This window comes from Alexandromys fortis, unplaced genomic scaffold (assembly GCF_014885135.2).
Source record: "Alexandromys fortis isolate MF-2015 unplaced genomic scaffold, M_Fortis_MF-2015_v1.1 scaffold_30, whole genome shotgun sequence".
Taxonomy (NCBI): Eukaryota; Metazoa; Chordata; class Mammalia; order Rodentia; family Cricetidae; genus Alexandromys; species Alexandromys fortis.
The window spans coordinates 14,502,351-14,512,819 of NW_026067922.1; positions in this window are offsets into that span (position 1 = coordinate 14,502,351).

Sequence of the window (10,469 nt, forward strand, 5' to 3'; positions counted from 1 at the left end):
TTAGACATAAAGCAAAGAATAACCAGCCTATATTCTACAATTCCAGAGAAACCAAGTAAAAGGAGAACCCTAAGAGACATAGATGGATCCCCTTGGGAAGGGGAGACAGATAAGATCTCCTGAAATGATGGGTGGATGGGGTTGGAGAAAAGAAAGGAGGGTGGAAGAGGAGGGGAGGGAGGAAGAGAACGAGATGCTCAAGAAGAGGGAAAGACAGAGAGGAAGAACAAGGAAAGAGATATCTTGAATGAGGGAGCAATCAAAAGGCTAGTAAGAAACATGACACTAGGGAAATTCCTAGGAATCCACAAGGATGACCCTCAGCTAAGACACCAAGCAACAGTGGAAAGGGTGCCTGAACTGGCCTTCCTCTGTAATCAGATTGATGACTACCTTAATTGTCATCATAGAACCTTTATTCAGCAACTGATGGAAGCAGATACTGTGATCTACAGCTCAGCACTGGGCCAAGCTTCCAGAGTCCAGTCCAAGGAGGGGGGGGTACTCTGAGCAAAGGGGTTAAGACCATGATGGTGATACCCACAGAAACAGCTGCTCATTGACTCTAGCAATGGGAACCTGCATAGGACCAAACTAGGCCCACTGAATGTAGAGAACAGTTGTGAGGCTTGGGCAGTCTGTGGGCCACTGGCAGTGGGACCAGCATTTATCCCTAGTGCTTGGAGCACATTCTCTGTGAAGGGATACCTTGCTCAGCCTAGATATAGGAGGGAGGGCCTTGGTCTTGCCTCAAAGTGCAGTGTCAGACTTTGTTGACTCCCCATGGGAAGCCTTAGCCTTTCTGAGGAGTAAAAAGTGAGTGGGGGAAGGCTGGAGTGGGAGAAGGGGACAGAGCGGGAAAGGAGACGGCTATGTAAATGAAAAAAGATTATATTAAAAAAATCTTAATTAAAAAAAAGATAGAAAAAGCACCAGAAGGTGATAGTAGCACAGTGGCATTTTAAAAATAATTACTTTGAATCTCTTTGGAGTTTTTGTTTTAAATGATTACAGATTTATTTCTCTTTTCATCGCATAGATAAAATTGCTTTGTAGAAGAAACCTGGTCTTTTTTTCCTGACTCAGTAGCTCCACTTGACATGTCTTCCACATTTCATTTACAACATGAATATTTAGAGACACCCTGTACTGTGTCAGGCACAACTGACCCAGAGGCCAAGAAAGCCCAGACAAGGGGCACCGCATATGCGAACCATAGAGCAAACAAGATCACTTTACAAGGCCGCATACAAAGAGCTCTCCGGCTGCTCACTATGGAGCTCGAATCCCTTGTAAATTCTCTTGGCTTCCGGCTCTCATTCCCTGGTTTCTGCAGCTTATGTTTTTGCTTTGTGTTTCCTGTGACTTCCCCACCCCTCACTACTTCCTGTCCTTCCCTGCCTGAGAGGACTAGGTATCCTTGGGGCTGAGATACTTTTTTGCAGATGACCAAACTTTAGTGCTCCTGGTTATTGACTTTCTCCTAGGATTCCGTTCAGAAGAAAGAAACTGAGGGTTTCGACGCTGTGATCCTCGTCTCTCACAACAAGAAGAACAGGGTTTCTTTCTATTTCTGGCCTCAGTTTATGTCATCTGTATTGAACAAGCACAAACCAGAGCCAAAATAAGGCAATTTCCTGTTATTTAAAACAATTCCAGCTGCTTTAAAACTTGACCTCAAGTGAATTCCTAAGGGAAGCTCCACCAGGATGAGGTAACTGAACACATAGTCTCTAACAAAGCCAAGGGAAAACAGAAGCTCAAAACCAAACACATGAAAAGCAGTCTGGCTGATTGACAAGTACACTGAGCATCTGTGACTCCATCCCTGCATCCTGACACTGCTCCTCCTTTAGCTGTGCTTCTGTGATGGCCCCCTCCATGTTTAGCTGTGTTACTGTAATGTCCCCTCCATGCTTAGCTATGTTTCTCTGATGTCCCCTCCTCCTGGTCACAGCTCTTGGGTGGAGTCATTTGACAGAGCAAGTCTGTTGGCTCAGGTCTTGTGTTTTTTCCAGAAGAGCTGAGGCTCTGGTGGGGTTCTGTGCAGCCCCTGCCTATACGATTGCTATGCCAGCATGCATAACAACGGTGGGTGACGCGTGTAAGCTCCAGCCATGCGGCCATGTGTCAGGATTGTTTAGACACATATATAATGTCCTTACGTGTATTGTTGGAGTCCTGGAGGCTATTAAGCTCTCTGACACAAGACGGAAGTGAATCTCCTGTGGGAAGACAACCCCTATATTGTCTGAGGTTCACCATTAGGAAGAAAGCAGTCTGAGATGGGCTCAGAAGGAGATGTCCTTTCTGGATTCAGGGATGCACAGCTGTGCCTCACTGTTCTTTGTTCTCTTTCTTTGCTGTCCCAGAGTGAGCCTTGGACATCCCACTAATAAACTGCAAGTGTGGAGGGACAGTGGGAGCGCTAACTGGTGGGATGCAGAGCCAAGGAGTTTCCCATCCAGCATCTTTTAAGCCAGAGATGGAGAACTGACAGGAGGTGGAGCAAAAAGGAACATTCACACACACACACACACACACACACACACACACACACACACACACATGCTTGCTCTTAAATCACGTATTTCTATTGGGGATATGGTTTTGTGTGTGTTGGATAATTGAAAATGCTTCAGATTTCCACAAGAGCCATTACAGGATCCTAATTGACTATCAGTTTGATCACTGTGAGAGGGCCTCAAACATTCCCATTCCCAATCTCCATGCTTTCCCCTCTGTCCTTGCCAGTGATGATGGCTTACACCATCCTTCCCAGGTACCCACAAGAGCATTTGATCTATCTACTAGTATGGAGATGCCTCTGCCCTTTCGTTGGATAACACAGGCATGGGAATGCAGAATCCCGGATGGAGGGAGAGCGTTGCCCATGCACTCCCTCAAGTCCTTGGTTCACTATTCTCTGTTATACTGCTTCCTACACTCCCTTTCTGACTCCCAAGGCTCCTTTTGAATTTCCTTATAGTCTTCACCAGCTGCAGCTCTTCACAGATATCTGGTCTACCTTGGCTTCTTTATTCATCGTCTCCTGAGACTTTGGTTTCCCCCTCCCTGCCAGGCTCCATAGACTCTTTCTATATAGCGCCATTGTCCTCCTCCACAGACAAACTTCATCTACAGAGCTAATATCCTCCTCTCTACAGACACATTTGATAATGACCACTGGCCAGTGGCCCTAGCAGTTGCTCTTTGAATGACACAAAGCTCAGATTTCTCACAAAGCGAGTATAGAACCAAGTTATACATGTCTCCAAAAATGACCTTAGGCATAACTGCACAAATTTCAGGGCTTCTTCAGGCCATGCATAGCCCTAGGGATGCTACAAACATGGAAAGTTTTACTACAGGGGCACTCTGAAATCTGAGCTTCCATAATTAGGGGTTCCTAATAATGAATGCACCAAAGCCTTCACCATCAGCCTCCACACAAACCAGTCTATATGGACCTTTGGACACTGTCATAGGGTTTTTGTTGCTGGGATGAAACACATGACGACACCATCAAGGAAGAAAGGATTTATTCCACTCGCATTTCCACATCAAAGTCCATCATCCAAGGAAGTCAGGGCAGGAAGCTAGAGACAGGAACTAAAGCAGAGGCCATGGAGGAATGTTGCTTACTGACTTTCTCCCCATGGGTTATTCAGCTTGCTTTATTTTTTTTTATATAACTCAGAACCATCTTCTTAAGGGTGGTATGGCCCACAGTGGGCTGGGCCCTCTCACATTAATCATTAATCGAGAAAAAAATGTCCCCACTGTTTGTCTATAGGCTTATTTCTTTTCTAATTATTTTATGTGTGTGGATATTTTGTCTGCATGTATGTCTGTGTACCACACATCTAGGGAGGCATGAAGAGGGTCCCTGGCCCCTTGAGACTGGAGTTGCAGATATTGTGAGCTATCATGTGGGCCCTCTAGAAGTACAGCCAATGCTCTTAATTACTGAGCCATCTCTCCAGCCCTATCATATGGAGGCGTTTTCTCAATTGAGGTTTTGAAAAGTTAATCTCCAGACCTATGAGGGGGGAAATGTACAATTTTGCACTTTCCAAACATCTATTTTCAATTTATGCACCTTTTCTGGGCATGTGTGGTATGTGAATGTGTGGTATGTGTATTATGCGATAAGTCTGGTGTGTGTGTTGTGTGCAGTGTGTCGGGTATGTGTGTCTGGTATATGTAGTGTGTATATGTGTAAGGTGTATGTGTGTGTAGGGTATATTGTGTGCATGTGTGTTGGGTTTATGTGTATATGGTATATATGTACATAGGATAGTGTTCATGCAAGTCAAGCATCTACTTCTGAACTCTATCCCCGATATGAACCATTTTATTATAATGACAAAATTATATTTCCTTATAGAAGACAATAGAATAAGAATATTTCAGCATCCTACCTTTTTCTAGTCCTATTTCCCAATATCAATATCACTATATCAGGAAAGCCATGTTCTTTCCATAATTCTTTCAATAAACACTGCCCTGGAATGTTTTGTTCTTGCTCAGCTTTAGTTTTATTTTCTGCTGAAAGTGGTCACCCCTGAGTTTGGGGAACAAGCTCCACAGTGTCTCAGGACACAAAAGTCCAAGGGCGCTGTGAAGGCTCTGGAGATGCTCAAAGCTGAAGGCCACTTCCAGAGGCATCTGGGAGAAGAGGTGGACGTGACAGCGAACTTGCCAAGGCCTTGATGTCACAGCTAACTGTCAGGTTTTGCCCGACATCTAAGTCTTAGATGAGGTGGGCAGGTGAATTCAAAAACAACATTTTAAGGAGACATCACACTTTCAGTCAGGAATGCAGAGACACTGGCATAACTGCAGGCTTCCTGGCGGCAGAAGATAGGACCTTGATCTAGGTCCCAGGGAGAAGAGAAGGCCGACCGCCTTTGTTGTGGATAATGAGCCTGTACACGGCCAGCTGAGGGAGCCAGGTCCCACAGAGCAGTGCTTTAAACCAGATGATTTCATTATCGCGGCCCAGACTCAAACAAGCCTAATGTGAACATTAGAAAACCAGCTTGGAGTCCCCATGGGGGTACGAGGAGGCCACAGTGTACTTGGAGTGCCGGTCATGAGGTTGCGCTTCATCTGCGATGTGTAACGTGAATATTCAAACTCACTGGAGTGGACCATAGAACCAGGATTATAAGAAGTTGAGAGGAGGGTAAAATGATGACCAGAGGGTGAAATGCTTTCGTCTTTGAGAACCTCAACATGGGAATGGCAATGTCTGTTTTGGGCTATGGACACAATGGATAGCGCCATGAGGACGTTCAATGAGGCATTGTGTCGGTTAGGATGTCCCAGGGATATGTCTGTCAGCAGTTTTCTCAATAGAAATAGCTGGGATGGGAGGACGCACCCTAAACGTGGGCAGTCCCATTTCAGGAGCGGAATCTGCACTAAAATGAAAAGGAGAGAGAAAACTCAATCCTGACTTGTGTCCGTTAATTCACTGCTCTCTGCTCTTCTCTATGGAGGCGGTGGGACTGGGTTACTTCAAGTTCCTGACTGTTCCACGGCCACGATGGACTGGAAGCTGGAAATGTGAGTCAACAATCCCCTCCTCACTTAAGTCATTTTGTCTGGGATCTGTTAGCATAACCACAAGGACCAAAACTAAGACCCAAATGGCTAAGTGCCAGGAGATAGGGCCATGGCTTTGATGGGTGTGATCATGTGGCTTTAGGGTCTCTGGAACCAAAGCGTGGGAGGAGTGTGGAAGGGTTTGGAACTTTGGGGTGGAAAAGTTGTTGAATACTAGAAGCAGAGCTTAATGACTGGGTATTGTGTGAACTACGGATAGCCTGGCTGATGAGATCTGTCTTGACAAAAGTGGGAAGAGTTTGGGCCAAAGTTTGGCAGTCAAAGACGTTATGCTCAGGAGCTAGATGATGCAGTCGAGGTACTGGACTCAGGGACCGGGAGATGCAGTTGAGGTGCTGGGTTCAGGGTCTGGGAGATGCAACTGAGGTATTGCACTGTGGACTTTTACTTTCTTCTCAGCAAACATCTCCTGAGATCTCTGTGCAGACAGAAAACACCCATTTCCCTCAAGGAACAGAACATCACCTGCACTGAACAAAGTCATTATTGTTGTGGAGGGAACCAAAACCTCTGCTTTTTCTGTACCGGGAAACTGAAAACAAATGTGATGTGTTTAATGAAGACATCAGGACCTTGCACAAGCGCTTAAGTTCCTCCAAAGCAAAGACACTGTTATCTCTGGCACAACAGAGAAACACCTACGACCAGCTCACACACATATTATGTCCCTGTTAAGCATAATGCTAAGAGGAACAGCCATGCACCCTTAGTGGGAAAAAAATGGTTTAGTGGTTAAGCCCTGGCTCACTAGTAATGATGTAATCTGGGATGAATTCTTTTCATATCTGAGGTTTTTATTGGTTTGTTCATTCCTGATTAGTGTTCTATTTTAGGCATGGGCTCTACTACATCCCCAGCCATTCATCTGGGAAACACGGATAGTCGTGCGTTGCTAACACATGACATCATAATATCGAGGGCCTTGGTGTAGGTTCAGCACTAAGGGCAGTGCTTGCAGTAACAGAGTGAGGAATGTCCACTCCCCTTATGAGCCTGGTGCTGGGCTGTAGTTTGCATGATGATTCATGGTACAGTTTAGAACACCGACATCACTTAGGGAGCAAGATCTCAATGGGTGTTTAATGCCAGCCACACTGCTTCACAACTGACTACCATAATAGAATTGCCTTATCTTTGCTGGTGAGACTTCTCTGAGCAGGCCAGTTTCTTCATTCATTCATTCGTTCATTCATTCATTCATTTGGGTATCAGGCATGTCTTCATCTTTCTGTCCCTCTATGTGTGTTTCTTGAGCATTCCCGTGGTTCTATCCTATACCAGTGGCTAACACGAATGAACCTTGAGTGTGTGATAGTCTTCCACTCTATAGATTTATTTCACAAGGGAAACATTTCTGGCTGTGTGGATTTCAGTGTTTCTGAGAAGTTTAAGAGGAAGCAATCAGTTCCTAAAGGAGGACGGCACCTTCCCACGGACAGGAGGCCCAGGATGAACAAAAGAAGAAAGTGAGTCAAGCTTCAGTATGCATTTGTCCCTCCTTCCTGACATAGACACAACCAACCCCATCATGCCCCTGCCTCCATGCCTTGCCTACCATCTCCTATTACACCCTGAGTCAATAGGAATTCTTTTCCCTTTAAGTTGGTTCAGGCCAGGAACTTGACCATCACAAGGGAGCAGTAACTAATACAAGTGAGGAAGAGACATGCCCTGGTGTCAGGAGCTCACCCGTAGGTCATCTGTTACTTCTGAGGGCAGGCCCAGCCTCGCCTAACTCCTGTTCCAGCAGAGAGTAGATCAGGGGAGTGCAGCTTAAAAACACAACACAACAATAAAAATAAAATGGGCTGTCTCCTCTCCCACAGTGAGCTGGAATAAACCCTTCCTTGTTTAAGCTGCTTTTGTTGAAGCACTGGGAAGGTGTGTGACTGATAGGAACACAATAATTGTGCACAGAATGGCCACACTCTTAATGGCTATTAAGAGTGAAAACTTTTGCCATACTTCAAGGTCTCTGTGTACCTTCTCTCAGGCCCAACACTTACCTCTACACAAAAGGCAATCTTGGTCCAAGCCTGGCGGTGCACACCTTCCTGGGGGGCCTAATTCATAGTTTGGGGTATGTTATATGCAGCATATGTGATTTTTTTTGCCAGACACCCCCAAAAAATGTAGCAAGCAAAGTTTACTGTGCCAAAGATCATTAACTTCTGATATCTAAGGTTGTGTAAGCTGAGACTAAAAGTTCCAAAGAGGAGCAAAGTGCATCATAAACTCCGTTTTGGAGTAGATTGACCACTGGGGTACTTTCTTTATTCCTTGGCGCCCCCTAGAAGACATGTTAGTCCTGCCCGCACATGTAATCTTGTCATGCACACATTTTGCATGTTGTCTTTTTATTTTATGGTGTGTCTTAGACATCTTTCCAGACCAGTGTGTGTGTTTGTGTGTGTGTATGTGTGTGTGTTCCCATGTGTCTCTGTCTGTGAGCTCAGGGTAAGTGTCCCATGACAGGGGTGTGGAGATCAGAGGACATGGTCTCCTGTCTTGAACATTGAACATCTGGAGATAACCCCATCTTCTTCCATCTTGTAGGAGTGCTAGGGTTCCAGGTAAACATTACCCTGTGCTCCTATGCATAGCTCGCGAGGGTCAGAACTGGGATCTCCAGGCTTCAGTGGCAAGTGCTCTTACCCATAACTTGGTCTCCACAGCCTAGACTCTCTTTGGGACTTTCTGCTTTACATAAGCATTTGTCTTAAGCCGTAGGACAGTCACAAGTACTGGCTATGGACCTCCAAAGACAGGTCCCTGAAGCCAGGCCTGACGAGGGCGGCTGGTTATTGATCTCCTCAGGACTCTCCCCACACTTCCGTCACCATTCTCCTCCTCTATGTTCTAGCAAAGCTGTTGCATGGCTGTTGTGCCTTCTGAGGAGGAAGACAGCACACTTTAGGGTCTGAGATCCACTCCTTACGGGTCTGAGATCCACTCACAAATGACAAGGTGGGTGAGGGGTTCTTCTGCAGACTGCTGAAGGTCGGTGTGGGTCATAGCTGACCTTACAGAGACCCTATTTGTTCTTTTCTCCTTGGGAGTCTCATGCTGAAACCAATTCAAATCATTATGACAAAAGCCAAAGGCCACCAGCATTGTACCTCAGCCAGGGATCTGACCCCTGGGTACCCGTGCATTCCTAACATGCCCCATGCACTCTGGTAGGGACAGCGCTCCAGGAGGGCTGTGTTGCTTTGCTGGGCTGTGCAGTCTGCTTACTAAATTGCAAACATCATAGTCTCTAGGAAATTTGTCATTGAATTGTTACACGGAGAGTTCAGCAGTGATCAAAGCATAGATAGCATTGTGATGCTTCCTCTTGGGGTCAGCAGGGCCTGACTTGGAGTCACCTGGGAGACACACCCCTGATTGTGTCTGTGAGAGCATTTAAGAGATGGTGACTTGAAGGGAGGAGATCCATTCTGAATGTGGGGAGCACTACCTGTGGACTGGGTCTCAGACAAAACAAGCTTTGCTTTTCAAGGAGAAAAACCAAGGAACACAAGTATGTGGGTATCTCTGTTCCCCGACTGTGGACATGCATGGTGGGACTGACCAACTGCTGTGCCGTCTGTGCTAGGATGGGCTGTCTCCTCTCCCACCGTGAGCTGGAATAAACCCTTCCTTGTTTAAGCTGCTTTTGTTGAAGCACTGGGAAGGTGTGTGACTGATAGGAACACAATAATTGTGCACAGAATGGCCACACTCTTAATGGCTATTAAGAGTGAGAACTTTTGCCATACTTCAAGGTCTCTGTGTACCTTCTCTCAGGCCCAACACTTACCTCTACACAAAAGGCAATCTTGGTCCAAGCCTGGCGGTGCACACCTTTAATCCTAGCACTCAGGAGGTAGAAGCAGGTGGTTCTCTATAAGCTTGAGGCCAGCCTGGTCCAGAGCTGTATAATAAGATGTTGTCTTAAAAACAAATACAACAAAAGCTCACCCCCCCCACACACAACCCAGAGATAAGCTTGGCTTGCTTCTTCAAGTCATGCTCCAGCTAAGTCTAATTTTATGGATTTACTCATAGTTCATCGTCTTTCTATCTAGTTTCTTCCACTCTGTGCTTTATTTATTTTTTTTTTTGTATTTACCCATCTTTTTTTCAGTTTGCTCTTCCCTTTAGCTACAAAGGCCCCACTGCCTGCGCAGTGCAATTCACTAATCATTCTATTATAACCAAGAATAGGTATTTTGGGGTATCTTGCTATTACCCTGAAGATGTTCTTCCATACCCTTTATCTGAAGAGACGCGGATTCGTGGTGGATATGGGAGACGGCTGATGGACTCCCTGGCTGCTAAGGGTCACATATGTCCATCTCACTGCACAGAAAATTCTCGTTGTGTTTGGCCTTAGGGTTGATGAAGGGTCCTGGCCGTTCCACATCCTCCCTCCTGTTTGGTAGTGTCGTTGTTAAACTTTCTGTTTCTTTTGGTTGTGTATTAATTTCCTGCTTCCAGATGCCTGCTGCTGTTAAGCACATTTTGAAATGCCTGCTTGAGAGTTGGGTAATATCTTTGGTGGTGCGTCTGTTCAAAAAGCCTTGCCAGTTTTGCTTTCATGATTTATTGGCTTGTTGAACTTTTTAACTTCAACTAATTACTGTTTATGCATGCATGTGTGTTTACAGAGGTGGGAGCCTACCATGTGCTTGCAGAGGTGGGAGGGCGACTTTCAGCTTTGGTTTCCTCCTTCCTTCCGCTGTGGGATCCTGGGACTGAACTAGGGTCATCAGGCTTGCAACCATGCAGTGGCCATTTCTTCCAAGCAAGCGTGCTGGTTAGCATTTTGCATTTCATGGGTCCGATGTGTG